Source organism: Triturus cristatus, chromosome 3_1 (assembly GCF_964204655.1).
Source record: "Triturus cristatus chromosome 3_1, aTriCri1.1, whole genome shotgun sequence".
Classification (NCBI taxonomy): Eukaryota; Metazoa; Chordata; class Amphibia; order Caudata; family Salamandridae; genus Triturus; species Triturus cristatus.
The window spans coordinates 634,756,857-634,773,150 of record NC_140583.1 but is presented as its reverse complement, the minus strand read 5'-3'; the positions used below and the strand labels follow the sequence as shown (position 1 = coordinate 634,773,150).

The 16,294-nt window shown below is 49.1% G+C and overlaps 1 long non-coding RNA gene across 2 annotated transcripts in view; it reads left to right on the top strand.

The window, feature by feature from the left end:
* Positions 1-14,909, top strand: part of LOC146860678 (uncharacterized) — a 272,227-nt gene extending 257,318 nt beyond the window's left edge. For both annotated transcript variants that reach the window (XR_014979195.1, XR_014979196.1), the window contains exon 5: positions 14,378-14,909. This is a non-coding gene — a long non-coding RNA (uncharacterized LOC146860678). The remainder of the gene's footprint in view (positions 1-14,377) is intronic.
* The last annotated feature ends 1,385 nt before the right edge of the window (positions 14,910-16,294 follow it).

The window sequence follows — 16,294 nt, the reverse complement described above, 5'->3', positions numbered from 1 at the left end:
TACCCGAGGGAACCCTTTCGTCCTGTTTTGTGGTGAAGCGTGCGTATAGGATGCCCGCGCGACTGCTGCCAACGGGTTCCAATCCGCGACCATTCTTAATCCGCCTGCTTAACTACAGAGACAGAGACACCATATTACATGAAATGCGAAAACCCCCAGATATTCTGGTCGACAACAATAAAATTATGTTTCTCCCAGATTACACGTTGCAAGTTGAGAAGCAGAGGTTTACCTTTATGACAGTTAAAAAACGCCTTCAATAATGCAATCTCCAATACTCTCTTCGGTTTCCAGCCTGATTGAGTGTGATCGCAGACTGAAAAACTCACTTCTTCCAGAACTCAACGGATGCACCCCCCCTCCCCCCCCCCCCCGCCGCCGCCGCAAGGACAAAAAGCGGAAACGACTTTTGGCCTCACAGGCTGTTGGGCCAGGTCTGAGCCTAACACTGACTGAACGACGTGGAGCCCTCCGTGCGGCTGCGGAAATCACAGGCTCCCCAGCAGAAGATCTTGCCTCCGTTTCCAGCAGGCATGGTCAGTCCAATGACAATAAACTTTCGGATGATTTACAGGGGTCCCAAGGCTCGTGTGAACTGCTAGATGTTGCTCCGCAAACGTCTGCCGATCTTGGTTAATCAGCAGCGCCCAGGTATTGCTTCCGTGACACAGGTATGTCAGTCACTCAAGCTAATGCACATGTCCTGATTCGCACTGAACTTCCCTACGTGGCGACCTCTTGCAGTCCCGCTACAACTTTAGCATGTATACGGAATGAGGGCTGATTACTCCGCAGATAAGGGATTCCCTTGGCGCTTTGGTACAAGTATGCACGTATATTACAGATGTCAGCAGGACTTGAGGGGTCTGGATGTTATGAATCGCGACCCCCACACATTAATGTATGGCCGCAGTCGGGGAACTCCCGAACACTGATCAAGTTATCTGCATACTATTTGTTTTTAAGTTGTGCCTAGTGCACCCCCCCTAGCTATTATGTAAATGTTGTCTTGGTACAAGGTTTGGACGATTGCCTGTTGCAACTTCGCCCTTTTGGAATTTTTTATATATTTCATATTATTGTTTCAATTGCCTTTTAACATGTGCATATATCTAAGACTTGGACATTCTGGCGGGGTGGGACCAATGGTACAGTTTTGTTCCATGTTTGTGGAGTCTTATTTCCCAGCATTATGTTTGTGCATTTTTGTATTGCTGTCCCTTTTAATACCCAAAGGCCTCAGTTAAAATAGGTACCTGAAATGCACGTGGCATTCACACTCCCTCACGCAGGTATCAAATGTATTCTTATCTAAAAAGCCATCGCATACAGATAGCGCTCTTACAAGAGACTCACTTAACCAAGTCAGAGCTACCGCACTTACACCACCGCTGGCATGGACAGTTATTCGCCACGGGGTGCTCAGCATTTGCACGAGGGATCTTGGTATGGGTAAGGCCGGGGATCCCATTTACTGTTACAGATACTAGAATAGACGTAGAAGGCAGGTATGTAGTGGTCAGGGGCGAGCTTGATGGCTGGCCACTAGTGATCACTTCCCTGTATGCACCCAACACGGACCAAGGAGCATTCTTCGACCATATCTCGCAGGTTCTAGCACCCTGGCATGATATCCCTATGTTGCTAGGGGGAGATTACAATAGCGTGCTGGACACGACACTTGACCGATCGTCCCCCCCTCTACAAGGCACAGTCACGATTCACGCCATGAAAACATTGAATGACTGGGTGGAGCAATGGAACCTGACAGATGCATGGAGACACCAACACCCGACAGATAAAATATATTCTTATTATTCAGGGGCTCACCGACTATATGTGTGACTAGACAGCTTCATGGTCTCTACTATTTTGCTACCTCATGTAACCTCCACGCATTATCTGGGACGAACACACTCTGACCACAACCCCCACACTTTAGACCTCCAATGGGACAACACTAGATCCCCGATCCCGACTTGGCGGCTGCAGCCTGATGCCTTACTAGACGCGCCCTTTCGTGACTCACTAGCCAATGCTGTTGCGCAATACTTCGAAGATAATACAGGAACAGCCTCCACGCCCCAAATTGAATGGGACGCCTTTAAGGCAGTGGTGCGGGGCCATAGTTTACATACACAGGCGGGCATGCGTAAACAATTGGAGGGAGACTTGCTGCGAGTGGAGCGACAGCTGGTTGAGGTGGAGCGGGAGGAGACTGGGGACGCATTGTCCAGCGCACATGCGGAACACTCCCGTCTGCTAGACAGATTGCGTTGTCTAAATTATGTGGCACACTCTGAAAGAACCCATCGCCAGGGCGACAAGGCAGGCAAGCTCCTCTCATGGCTAATCCGACAGGAGCTTTTGGCCCCTCCGGTCACATCCTTATGCACAGCGCAGGGGGTTCTGGTATACACCCAGAAAGCCATTCACGACAAATTCATATCCCATTATGATGCACTGTATAAGGCTCGCACGCGGGTCACGCTCCTTGAGGTTCAGAACTTTCTGGCAGACCTCGCTTTGCCACAGCTCACACCCGCACAATTAGATTACCTAAACGCTCCCCTCTTGCAAGAGGAAATCAGAGACAGCCTTTTTTCCTTGTCTAACGGCAAGTTTCCGGGACCCGATGACTTGCCTGCGGAATTTTATAAAGCGTACTCCAATATATTGCTTCCGCCGCTCTCACATCTATATGCAAAAGCCATAGAGGACTCCTCGCTTACACCCACACAAAACAAGGCGAACCTGATTTCTCTGTTTAAGCCGGGTCGTGACCCGCAACTTCTTGGATCTTACCGCCCACTAGCGCTCCTCAATACCGACTACAAAATATTCGCATCGGTACTAGCTAAGCGCTTTGCCCCAATAGTGAAGACTTTAATTCATCCTGATCAGAATAGCTTTGTCCCGGCTAGGAGCACATCCCTTAACATACTCCGGCTGTTCCGTGTGCACGCTTATGCCCCGAATGTCTGGCCACGTTCCGGCTGCCTAGTGCTTGATTTGGAGAAGGCCTTTGACTCTCTGGAGTGACCTTATCTCGCGGCGGTATTACGCAAATGCGATTTAGGGGACAGCTACATCCATATGGTGAGTCTTCTTTATCAGTGCCCTACAGTACGGGTTAAGACAGGAAAGTTGATTTCTGACACCTTGAGAGTGTGACGAGGGACAAGGCAGGGCTGTCCGCTATCTCCCCTGCTCTTCTCCCTGGCGATGGAGCCCTTGGCGGTGTTACTTAGAGCTAGCGGAGACAATTGGGGCATACCGCTAGGCGACGGCACACATGTGGTATCGCTCTATGCAGATGATCTGCTCCTGTACATCAGAGACCTACAGGCAATACCTCCGATCATAGCAGATATTTTCCGACAATTTGAACGTATGTCAAGGCTTAGAGTGAATTGGGCAAAGTCTGGCATCTATTCTTTTACTGGCACGGTGGCCGAAACGGACATCAGTATTAATGGATCTGGTCTGGCCTGGCACTCCACTATGTTTAGATACTTAGGCGTCTACATTTGCAGATCCCTGCTGATGTATTAAGTGGCAACATTGTGAGAGCCGTAACAGCAATCAAAGCGCAGGTGCGCTTCTGGAAAACGCTGCCCTTGACTGTAATGGGTCGCGTCACCTTAACTAAAATGATTCTCTTACCAAGGCTGCTATATTATTTTTCAAATCTCCCCGTATACGTCCCTGTTAGTATTCTTCACAGCCTAGAAGGCATTCTTCGAGACCTGATCTGGAATAAAGGCAGACCACAGTCATATAGCGTTAAGTAAGCTATATGCGCCCACAAGCAGTGGGGGCCTAGCAGTCCCGAACATGGAACTCTACTATCTAGCCTCTCAGCTGCAGTGGGTGTCAAAGTGAATGTGTGGGAAGGAATTGGCTGATACTGCGACCGCAGCACCCCCGTGTTCTCAACCCCAGCTACACCATTTCTTTCATCCCATAACTAAACCTCCCTGCCCGTCCCAGCTCTATGTAGCATTGGGCCATAAGTGCTATTGGAGGAGCCTCTATCTGACCTGTGATACATATCCTTATGCTCCTCTGATACCGTTAGTAGGGACCCCTGGAGGCAAAGGGAAAATATCGGGAGCCGAGTTAGTGATGTGGCACGAGGCAGGGCTTGACGCAATAGGCGACTTGTATGCATGCGGAGGGTACTCTCCTTACGTTTGATACGCTGTCCGCAGAAAATGACCTACTTGCAGGCCAGTTCCTTTTGCATGCTGCAATAATACGAACCTTGACTGCGGCCTGGGGAGACATAACGACTGAGCCCCGCACACATACGCTTGTCCAATACTTACATGTAATGGGGGAGGGGTCGCATGTGGTACACTGGTTAGTAGAGGCCCTGCTGACGCACACACTGACGCCGTTGATGAGGCTCTGCGAGAGGTGGGCGGTGGATAGAGGATGGCCATGGACTGATAAAGAGTGGGCTTCACTACTGGCTGGGTCCACATGTATACCACGTAATTCGAGATTTAAACTAATTCAGACTTATATCATACATAGGGCGTATCGCTCACCGGACAAGATCAATGATTATTTTCACCTAATCACCTCCGCCTGCCCCCGTTGTCATCTGGTGGATGTGGATCTGCTACATATGTTACGGTCCTGCACCTCATTGCAGTCATATTGGCGTGCAGTTGTAGACACATTAGTAAAATGCACTCAGGCGCCACTGCAGTTTAACTGGGAGACTTGCGTATTTGGACTATACCCACGGACGAAAAAAAATAAAGCAATATCCAGATTTAGAGATCTGGGTTTGATCACGGCCAAACGCCTAGTTACGAAGCGTTGGAAGAATGCTGACCCTCCAGCGTCGGCTATTGGGAGAAATCCCTCCCAATCTGGGCACAGGCTGAGAGCGCTGCGCTACGCTACACAAGGAGGAAATTGCGGGTCTGCGCAAATATCCGATTGCGCAGACCTGGGACACTTTTCTTAAAGTGCTCACACAGCCGGACGCTGCAGCACACCACACGTAGCTCCCCAACGAGACAACAGAGGCCCTAACACAGCCTACTCCTCCCCCCCCTTTTTTTTTCTTCTCTTATTCACAGGATATTCTTGGTTAATGCTAGGCGGGTCTGAGCCGTGAGTAGCAAGTCAACTACGAGACGCTCCCCCCCTCACACACTGCATAATTATCATGATACTTCATAGTTGTCTCTCCAGTCTTTACAGCACATTGGTCCACACAAACACCCTCTCAACTTTTCCACAGCATGATTTCCGCAGGCTGAATATGGCGATTTTTTCTTTTCTTGCTGATTAGGTTGTTCGTTATAGTTTATTTAGGTGAACATCGCATTCTACTCCTTGTCGTAGCCATTGTACATAGAAACAATGTACACCCTTTGTATACCCACTCAGTCAGTGATTGAGCAGTGATATAGGGACTAGGTCGCATTTCTGTATGCAATAATTTGTTGTCTAATGCAAATTTGATCCATAGTGCTCCCAGCAATGATGATGTATAATTGTTGTAATGCACGATCTGTTTATATTCTGCTGTATGTAATCAGAAGAAAATCTTAATAAAAAGATGTTTTAAAAAAAAGGGAATATATATGATTAATAGAATTCAGAAGTCCCATTGCAAACAGGTGTGCAGGAGTAAACCATCTCTAACTTGAAATAGGTTTTCATTTTCTGCTGTGGAAGAATTAGCTTAGCACGTAGAAGTAGCAGAATTGGGGTGGAATTACTATAAATATATAACAGCTATTCTGTTGGAGTTTTTCCTCCTATTCACCCTGTTGATAAAAGTTGCTATTGCCATTTTGTTTGGCTTTTATGTTGTGGCAATTCATATCCTGTTCACAAGAATAGGGTTTTGAGTTTAAAATACATCTTTAAAGTATATCCCTCATGTTCTAGTGCTCTTGAGTGAGTTTTTCCTTAATGAAAGATGGTTTAGGGTTCCACTAATTATCCCTGTAATGTCACATGGGATTGATCGTTACCTGTAACACACCTCACTGCAATTTTGCTCAGGGGGTTGTGGAGTGATTGCAGAACAAATGGGTTTCTGTCTCTGATTGGCACTTTGAGTCCTTAGTGCCAGGGGATCTAGAAAATCAAATAATGGGCCATACATATGGCCCGGGAGGCGTTGCATTTGCACCACGCAACGTGGTGCATGCGCAATGCAAACTTTAAGTGAGATTTATGAAGCCACGCAAGGCCACTCTGGCTGGCCCTGAGTGGCTTCATAAATCTGGAGTAAAGTAATGCAGCGCAAATTGCTGCGTTGCCTTACTCTGCCCTGGGAAGGCATTTCATGGGTGTTACGTGGATGTTCCCAGGCAACTCCCATGGATTTTGATGCATTCTTAGATTTACCATAATGTGTAAACCTGGGAATGGGCCAAAAAGATACATCTTCCCAGGAGAGGCATAACAAGGAGAAATGTCTTTATTTCTCCTTGTTACTTCCTTTTTCTATGTGTGCTGTATTCTGTAGCACACACAGATGAAGCAATCTTCCTCTCTTGGTTGTTTTTGTGCGGGAAGGTGCCCCTTCTTGCACAAAAACAATCCGGCATGCAACGGGGGTATCCTTGCACCATGGTGCAAGGGTGCCTGCTTATGCAAGTCTGCCAAAAGGGCTCCAGGGCAGGGAAAGAGGCAGGAATGCACTGTATTGACCTAAAAACACAGCATGCCTGCCCTATCCCTGTCACGCAGTTTGTAAATCTACCCCTATGTGTTTCTAAAAAAATATATAAAACGTATAAAGAGGGTCACTTCAGAAAAAGTAGGCATCTCAGAGGCAAGTCAATCTCAATGCATCAGCTACTGAGAAGCATCACGAGAAGGCTGCACCAGTTTATTCCCATGCCCCTCTCACTGGTGGAAGTTAAAGGTTGACAAGGGAGTTCTACTCCTTTGCGCATTCCCCTGGTGTATTGGGTGCCTTTGATTGCACCATGTGGCACCTCAGCAACCTTACCACAGAGAACATCTTTTCTGAATGTCTGTGATGCCAGGGGCTGCTTCACTGATGTCTATGCCACTTTTTCTGGAAACATAGATGACAGCTACATCTTTTGTCTATCACCTTTTGCACATTAGTTAGTTGCTGGGGATTTCAGTGGCATGTGGCTCATTGATAAGAGCATCTCAAACTGGAGCAGCATGCGAATCTCAAACATACTCACGGATTACTCACTACATCCCTAACATACAAATTACTCCTGCAGCCACTGCATGTATGCATATATGATTCAGTACACTGAGAATAGAATCACATGCGTTTTATTTAATCATGTCTGTGTTGTAGGTGACATTGGGTATGTTCTGCCTCCTTGCCTCCTCACCTCCTCACTCCAAGGAGCATAACTTCAAGAAGGGTGATTGGGGTGGGACATCCCGCCCAAATAATCTCTGAATCCGGTCACGGCTAAGCAGTGACTGATGGGTGGAAATGTTAGTCACCTCATATCACATCTAGGAAGTTGTGTGCATCCTAGCCTGTGAAGTGCAGGCCACATAGCAGGGCAGGTAAAAACCAACTTTCAACTTGTTCCTACTGGCAGTGCTTAATTTGAGCCACTGGGTGCCGGTGGGAGCCTTGGGAACTCATTTTTTATTACCATAATTTATTTTTCAGCATCAGGCATTTATAGAGAGCAAGAAAGGGGAAACAAACAAAGTGGAAAGCTGGAGGAAGAGAAAGACAGAAAAAGATTGTAAAGGGAGAAATCACGAACCTGCAAGAGTGAGATTAAGTGGGAGAGAGTGTCTTCTAGTAGATTGCAAAGGCATGAGATGGTTTCAACACTACACAGCCTTAGTATTGGGCACAAAAACGTACCAGTCTTGGGCTTCTGAGCTGAGTTTTGGGCACCAGCACTCATTCTTTTACAAATTGCCTGCTGGGTCTCACATTCATGTCCCTAACTTTACTGGCAAACCCACAGATCGATTTCTCAACAGGATTGTAAAAACTCTTAATGTAATCAAGTTAGCGATGCCGTCCTTTATATTTCACCTGTTTAACTTCATTTTTCATTCCCTAAGATTATTTTCTTTGGGCATTTTCAAGATGACCAAAGTCTTAAGGCACACTAAACTTGAGCTTTGAGGGTTGAGGCTGTGTAGGGAGTCTACTATGATACTCCTAGTGTCCTCCCACATCTAATACTAAAATATAGTTTTAGGCTGTCCCTATACTCCCAACAAACTCATAGACAGAAGTCTAGTAGAACAAACCTGAGATTTCAGCAGCCAGACAGCAGAAATGGCAAATTTCCAACATACGCTCCCCCCCCCAGCCAAAAGCTAGGATAGACTAATCAATACCTTGAAGAGCTTCCCTGCTCAGGCGATAAACTGCAGAAACTTTCCCTCTTCATCAGTGGCACTTGTCTGTTCTAAGCCCCTCTGAACCTATCTATACCCCTCTGTCACTATCCTTCTGAGCCACTAGACTGGCCTTTGGGGAACCCTTCTCCTCATCTGCCGACCCCATCTGTAAGGTTCCTAACCTTAACTTGCTCACAAATGCATGCCAGTACGCAAAAGGTACCACCATGGCCAACAAGGTGATGTGGCCCATTCTATTTTATTCTACGGGATTCATAAAGCGCATTGCTACCCAGAAGGGCCTCCCAGCACTAAGCTAACAATCAGGTCCTCTAACCTGGCTGACAATTATTTGAAAAGAATAGTTTTTAATAATTTTCTAAATTTTAATTCTGACTCAGTTTGCCTAATTTGCAGTGGGAGAGTGATCCAAAGCTTGGGAACAATGTAAGCAAAGGATCGACCCCCAGCTCTACCATTCTTTGACCTGGGGACTAGAAAAATATGCAACTCAGGCAATGTATCATTTCACATGGGGCAAGCTCCATGTGAAAAAGCCTGCATTACTCCTTACGCCTGATTCACAAGCAGGTGTAAGGATTTGACATAGTGAGGCTGTAGAGGTGTTGCAGTGAAATCTCATAGATTTCACTGCAACACGTCTACGAGCCTCTTCTGCACCGAAATGCCCACCCTGCAAAGTGACGCATCTGCCTAGATGCTTCACTTTGAAAATATGGCGCAGTGGGGCACATTTTTTATGCTGCAACAGCATCACAAAAAGTAACACAACTGCTAAATGGCCATGTCGTCCATTTCCCAGCACAACGTTGCAGGCACCACGCGGCGCATAGAAATGTAGGGGGTACCATGGGTACCCCCCCAGTGCACAACTACCTCCCCCCAACACAATGGGGGCCTGCAACGGGCCCCCAAAACCAATCCCGCCAGCCCTTCCATGGTGGTTCCACCGCCATGGAAAGGCTGGCTGAAGCCCGCATTGTAATTTGGCGGACCGTGCCTGCTAGGCACCGCCACCATTTTACCCAATGTGGACCGTCCACCAGGCAATCGGGCTGATTGCCTGTGGCGGAAGAGTGGCGGGCGGTCTTTGCGCCCGCCACGGTCACAGGCTGATTCCCCCTGCCATCCTGATTTGGCAGGGAAAATCGTTGGCCGATGGCAGAGGGCCCGCCACCGCACGGCTGGCGGTGGCGGGCCTTCTGCCATCATAATCGGCCCCTATGTGTTTAAAAGAGAAAGCATTTGTTCAATGCAAAATGATTGAGTTTGGTGTTAGGCTGCTAGCAATATGAGAATTCATATAGAAAGTTTACATCTTTAGTTTATGATGAGTTTTATTTTACCAGTGGTTTTAGAATATGTAGATTGGTTTTAATATATTTTATAAATTGAAACAACTTGCTTTTTGTATCATTTGCCGATACATGTACATTTTACAGCATTTTGCCAAAGCAGGGCACTTCCTTGAACATGCTTCACTTTTACAACGTAGAATTGTATGGATTAATCAATTGAAATAAAGGATTTATTTACCCTGGTTTCAGAAAATAGATTAAAACATAGCTGTTCAGACATACTTACAACTGAGTAAGTCAGACATGATCCTACCTCACATTAGGCTAACATCCCTCACAAGTTTTCAAAAGCTATCTTTCTCTTCCAGACTTCCAGCACTCTTAAGTTACTGAAAGGAGACACGAAGTGCTACAAAAACGTACACATAAATCCATATATACCTATGTGTGTCCTATAAATATCCATGAACTTGTTACGCTTTGACTTTTGCATAAAACGTACATTTTCAGGTTTTGCATACTAATCTGTTGAAGCTGCAATAAACTCTAAAAATGTTCGTGAGTCACAAAGCCTTTTTCCATGGTAAGTGTATGTTACTCATTGAAATCGAGGAGTAAGTTACCTAAGCCTGGACTAAATCACAACTGCTCACAGAAGAAACTTTGTGAATCAGATGCAAAGTATCATTTTAATCTCTCAAGTGAGAAATAATGTGTCAGACTATGTTCATTCTGTGGTTACATAGCACAACCATAAGCATTGACAAAGCCAATTGGCCTGCCTTTGGAAGCTCTTGCCGTTTGGCAATGCTGTACAACATCAGCAAACTGCAAACTTCTTTTTGTGGATGCTGTATAGCATAGACAAGAAGAAGGTGTGATGATGTGGCCGCTATTGGTAGTGGCATCATTCTTCAAGCACAAACATGCTTTATGACATATGTGTGTGCATTCATCACCACACTGAAATGGTCACCATTTTCTATTTTTTATTGATCGATCTAAGATGGCAGACACAACTTAGGGCCCGATTACGATTGCGGAAGGCCGTTCACCGCCAACGATGCAGTGGCGGTCCTTCCACAATCAGACCGCGATATTCCCTCCGCCGCATTACGATGGTGGACGGATTCGTGCACGACCCACGGGACTGCCAAAAGCAATCTAACCGATTGCTTGGCGGATGGACCACATTGCCTAAAATGGTGGCAGTGCCTAGCAGGCACCGTCCACCAAATTAGGATGCTGGCCAGTTCAGGCCTTTCCGTGGCAGTGATGCCGCCATGGAAAGGCTTGAGGGGATTAGTGATGGGAGCCTGTGGCGTGTCCCCCCTTGTGTGGGGGGAGGTGAGGGTGCACTTGGGGGGTACCCATGGTACCCCCCTACCTTTCACAGCACTACGTGGCAGGCACTGTGTGGTGCCTGCCACGTAGTGCTGTGAAATGCACAACATGGCATTTTAACATCACGGCAGGTGCTGCTATCAGCAGCATCCGCCGCAATGTTAAAATGCAGGATCCGACCGCCATGGTGGCGGTCGCATCCTGATCGGGTGTGTGGGACCGCTGCATGCACTGCAGATGGTCCCGTTTACACCAGGGTGGCAGACAGACTCCAGTCCGTCCGCCATCCTAATGAGCCCCATAGATTGGTAAATTTAAAAACAAATCTCAGTGTGCAAAAGCATTTTGTTTTAGCGGAGCACCCAGCAACAAATGGCAGCTGCCAGACACTTCAAAAAATGCAAGTTTCCATTGTTTTATGCTCTAGCCCTTGACCCTGGTATTTTGTGCCACTCCACCCTGGCTGCTGTCATAAAGGCCTGACAGAGGACATTTCATCGGCCCCAACCTCTGGAGCCCCTCCGAGGTTTCGTTCCTGCACACGCCACAGCCCTTCTTTTGCCCAATTTGTAATTTCCTCTGTGCCTTGCACTGTTGTACACTTCTCCCCTGCTGCCACTGTTGTGTACAATATTTTATTTCTGTACTGCTTGTAAGTGTATTTGTTTTATTGCACTTTATTTAGCACTGCTGCCAACGCTGTTGTTTTTCCCGCTCCCATACCCCCGCTGGTTTCCCGCCCTCCAGCTGTGCCACTGGCGCACCAAAGGCAAGCCAATCTGCACCCATCCATGCCTGGACTACGCCTAGTAGCAGGAACACAGGCCCTCCAGCCCTCTAAGCTGCGACAGACAACTGACGCGTCGCCTACCCAAGATACACAGAAGGACCCTATGCCTGCCACCACAACCAGTTCACCTGTAACACCATAACCCTCGCCACAACCATACAGCCGACCTCCAACCTTCCTGAACAGATCCACAGCATGCTGCTCAACACCTGATCCCTCTGCAAGCACACCACCGAAATCTGGGACACCATCACCACTTCCAGCCCCAACATAATATTCATCACCGAGACCTGGCGTACACCATCCTCAGCACCCAACATTGCGACCGCAATGCCCCACGGCTACAAAATGATACAGAGAGACCGAGCCAACAAACACGGAGGAGGCCGTGGCATGAAACACCTCAACTTCCATATCTGAATCGACGTGACTAGCAGACCATCAGAGAAACCTTCAACTTAAGAGCCCTGGACCCCTGCCATGGCTCCGCGACGCCATCTCCAAACTCATCGCCCCCTGGCAATCGACTCCAATCATTATATCTTCCTTGGTGACCTCAACTTCCACCTTGACAACCCCACAACACCAACCTCTTGGAAAGCATGAGCAACATCGGACTCTCAACCAACTGGTCACCAGCCCCACACACTGTGCAGGACAAACCCTGGACCCTATCTTCACGGCAAAACACAAAATCTAATTCAGCCACATCACTGAACTCAGCATCTTCCACTTCTCCATCGCAAGCTCACAACGACCCACACACGCCCAGCGCAGATGGTGAAAAATCACCAATACCCAATGGACTGCAGCCCTCAGCACCACCAGACCCCCATCATCTGCAACCTGGAGCTAGCCGTCCAAACTTTCTCCGACTGGATCTCCAACTGCGCCGACTCCATCGCACCAATGAAATTGACCAGGAAACCCATCAAACACACCAGCTGGTTCCCCCCGAACGCCGCACCATCTAACGTGAGTGTAAGTGCCTGGGAGACAGTGGTGCTCCAGCTGGAACTCCTCAGACCTTTCCACCTTCAGATCTGACCTTAGCAAATGCCACCACCACCTCAAGGAAGCCAAAAAGGATGCCCTAACCCCTTGCATTGAACACAGCACCAATCACACTAAAGAAATCTTCAGCATCGTCAGAGAATTCTCCTGCCTTTCGGCCACCGATACCACGATTCACCCTTCCTAAGCCCTCTGAGACTCCCTAGCCGACTACTTCCACAACTAAATAGCAGACATCTACAGCATCTTCGGCACCCAAGCAACCAACCTTGGCCACCTCCCTGACCCACACCAGCAACTCCCTTGGCCTCCTCACTGAATGGACACTGCTCACCACACCTATCACCACAGCAATCATGATTTCCATCTACTCTAGAGCTCCATCTGACCCCTGCCCCCACCACGCCTTCAACCTGGAGCAGAGGGAGATCAGCAGCACCCTCACTGACATCCACAACTCATCCATCACCACAACCTCTTTCCCAGACACCTGGAAAAACGCAGAGATGAATCCCCTCCTGAAGAAACCCTCCGCAGACCCCAATGAGCTCAAGCACTACAGCCCCATCTCGCTGATCCCCTTCCCGGCCGAAGTCCTGGAGAAAGCCATAAATCTCCAGGTCACAGACCACATGGAAGAGAACAACTTACTCAATGCCACCCAGTCCGGCTGCCTTGATAGCCGCAACGGAAGACATAAGATCCATCCTTGATCGGGGTGAGACAGCAGCCATGATCCTCCTCAACCTCAATGCACAGGGACTGGCAAACTACTAACAAGGTCGCTGACACTGGGCCCTGCTGTATGCAGCACAAGGCCCTCCTGGGATCACTGTACACTCAAACACCAAATCCACAAGCACAGGCATCCAGCACAGGAACCCACACACACTGTCATGCCAGCACACACCATGAGGGGACACACACATCACCTGGGAGACCCAATGACGACTCACACAACACACCACAGCACGCCAGGTCACCCCCCCCCCCATAAGCACACACCCCCGGGGCAGGCAACGGATACACCCACTCCCACAATGGACATGTGACACAACAAGACCAATCCGGAGCCAAGTAAGCATCAGAGCCAGGCGGGCAACTACAGCCAACTTCCGGGCGGGGCAGTAAAAGATTGGGGGGGGGCAAATCAACCAGCCCTAGGCAGAGTGGCTGTAAGAATGGGTGAAAACACAACAAAAGCCGAATTTTCGAGTAAATGGTCTACCATACACCTGTGAAGTTCTCGGGTCCGGATGCAATTAGACGGACGCCAGCCCACGAGGCTGTCTCAGCCGGGCTGACACACATGACGGGGGGGGGGGGCACAAGCCCGGTTAGCCCAATGGGTGTTGCGCGCCTGATCAGAGCCAACTATCTACAGGCCACACACTCAGGAGAACATCCCAATCTGTCCCCCGCAACATACCCATCCCCAAGTGGACACTGAGAGGAATGCCAGGGACATCCAAATACCTGGGGGAACTGTGTCAACTTGAATATGTATGAAACATGGATGTGGCATGAAACAGCATTAACATTGTCCCTCTCTCACACACAGGGCGACGTTGACGATCTCCCCCCAACACTGGGGGGGAAGATTCACAGTCCCAGGCACCGCGTGACGACGATCCCACCGGCAGCGACGACTCTCACCACTCCGTGGATGACCCTGACCAACCTGGCCCCTCTGGTGTACAAGCACCTGCAGCACCTGCGTCAGGTACATCTGTGGCAAACCCTCCCTGTGCCACCAGGCGTAGACCAGCACCAGACACAGGGAGGGAGGAGGAGGAGGATTCATCTGACGGAGCGTCCCTAGCATCGTCAAGGCTTGCATCTGAGGGTCCCCGGAGGAAAGTGGGTCGTCCACGTAAAAGACCGTGAGAGTCAGCGGACCATCCCCATCTCCCAGGTCACCTGACCTGGCACCTGGCCCTTGGGCGCAACAGCAGCACCTCAACCAATGACATTCTCTGCCACATGGACTTGCTGGTCCCAGTCTGACCAATGATGACCAACACTGTGGTCTGGACTCTGATGACTTCCAATGCCAAGGATGCCATCTCCCCCAGTGAACTTTGGATTCTATTCCCCCGGTAGTGCACCTTAGCACATCTACCAAAAGACGCACCCCACCAAAAATAAAGTCACATTGTTCTGCACATGAGATGTTGCTGTCATTTTGCATTATTCTACGACATATGTGTGTGGAAATGTCTAACTATGCGTGAGTGTTGAACCAACTCCAGCCATCCATCCCCTGGGAACAGAGTCTGGTACAGGACACACATGGGTCACAAGTATCAGTCAATGTAGGCATGGAGCACAACACTCACCTGTGATGGCCTCTGGCTGCTGAGGGGGGGCTTGCTAAACTGTGCGGACAGACCTATTTGGGAGATCATCATCGAGGCGTACAGGTCATGGCCCATGTGGAGGTACCCGGGGAGGGAGTCCCAGGGATTTGTGGCCAGGTGGGAGAACTATGTCCTGTATGCTGGAGTGCGGTGGATGAGAAGAACGGGGGCCAGGGAAAGGTTGGATGCACGGAGATGGACCAACGGGATCTAGGATGACAGACGTACAAGGTTGGTGTGGGGTCGGGTTTGTGGACTGCCTCCTGAGTGTGGGTGGGGTGTGCGGAGGACATCCTGCAGCAGACAGTGATCCATTGCAGCCAGCTATGGTGGACGGTGAGGTGGCTGGGGCGCAGGGTGTAGAAGCTGAGGTGTGCAGATGCACCCTGGAAGTGGACCAGTGTCCTTGGAGTGTGGATGTACTTGCTCCGTAGAGGGCAGGGCAGTATATGAGATGGATGTCGTCATGGACCTGGGGGATGGTCTGCCGTAACTTGGAGTGGATCTATCTGTGGATCATGTGCATGATGCAGAGTGCATTGCAGCATGGGGTACAGATGCTGTGGACTAGCATGGCAAATGTGAGCGAGCAAAACATGATGCACAACATCTTGTGAGTGTGGCCACGGTGTGCCTGTGCAGGGCTGCAGCAGCAGGCGCCATCCGCCTGCCAAATGGCCCATCTTGCACACAAACACTAGGATGTCAGAAGGGCAACTGCAACAGGCGCGTGTGTGAGGAGTGTCCAGTGTCACATGGCACACCCAGAGACAATGCATGCCCAATCCCCAAAGAACCATTACACAGGATCAGGAAACTGAAGGTCGACCTGCGCACTGGAGACACACCCTCAGCAACTGGTGATGGCCCATTGTGTGGTTGACCTCGCTAAAAAACATACACGACCATGTACTACATGCCCAATAGGGAGCCAAATCCATGAGCAACTGCATGCATGTCGCTAAACTACACAAGGACTCCTATGCATTATCTACAGCAAGTATGCCAGAGATGCCGCATGCCAAGTGGCAAGAGACCAGCATTGACAGAGACGAGGCACCTTGGAGTATGACGAACACCTTTATTACTCAGCCTCACACTAATGGAGTTGCATCCAT